Raw genomic sequence first — 1,033 nt, 5'->3', positions numbered from 1 at the left:
GTAGAGAATCAAGAGTGAATTTCAATCAATGCGAGTCAAGCACACAGAAATCTCAATGAAATACATTTCAAAAGACCTAAGAAAGCATTAAGTGATTATACTCATCATTATTATCTAGTCATTTCATCTCAACAAAACTCACAATTTATTCAAATGACCTAAAAGAAAAGCGAGTAAAAACATTGGCAAAAGAACACAACTCAATGGGGACAAGTCATAACAATCAACTCATAAGTAATGCTCAAAATCCACTGAAATCAACCACAAAGTGTCTCACCCCCAAACTCAATATCAAACAATCTTTAAAATTAATAACAAGGGAATAAGAACACGTACCGGGGAGGCGAGACAATCTCGCCTCCTAGTATGGTTGGCGAGGGCAAGATGGCATAAACTCGGGTTGGGGCGGGGCTCTCCTCCATAAATTGCGTCTTTAGGCTCAATTATTCCTATGCCGAGCCAACTCGTCAAAGAGTAGCTTTCGCCCATAGTACGTGTCATACAACACAACGTACGGGTCTTGATTTGTTACACCCTCAAGCTTGGCGAGATTTGGCAGTTTTCGGCTCATTTGCTCAACTCGACTCGGCGCCGGCATATGTGCTTGGTTGGCGTGGAAGAATGGCGTTCGATATGGTAGGGGAGTTGCCGACCACATTGGGTCTTCATAGATGTGATCATTCTCAACCGGGGGTGGCACGACAATGGGGATCTCGAGGGATTGAGACTCATTGACATCTTCTTGAAATTCTTCACTAACCAATTCTTGAGTCTCCTCCTCTCTCAAAGAGTCATCTTCAAATAACTCGCAATCCTCCTCTTGTGTTTCTCTATTCATGGCGTTAGTATATTCACCTGGAAGCAGCTTCAACCTAAACAACTATGCTAGATTTGTCTTCATTTCCTCGTGAAGTTGGTCGAGCGCCTCCATCCTCTCTAACTTCTCTATGTGGAGTATTGTCTCCTCTGAAAATTGGACGACAAGGTCTTCAAGTGAGGTAGAAGACTCCGCTTGGTGACGGGGGGGGGGGGG

The sequence above is a fragment of the Morus notabilis genome, unplaced genomic scaffold (assembly GCF_000414095.1).
Source record: "Morus notabilis unplaced genomic scaffold, ASM41409v2 Scaffold1094, whole genome shotgun sequence".
Classification (NCBI taxonomy): domain Eukaryota; kingdom Viridiplantae; phylum Streptophyta; class Magnoliopsida; order Rosales; family Moraceae; genus Morus; species Morus notabilis.
The sequence above is the reverse complement of the archived record's forward strand: the minus strand, read 5'-3'. Positions refer to the sequence as shown.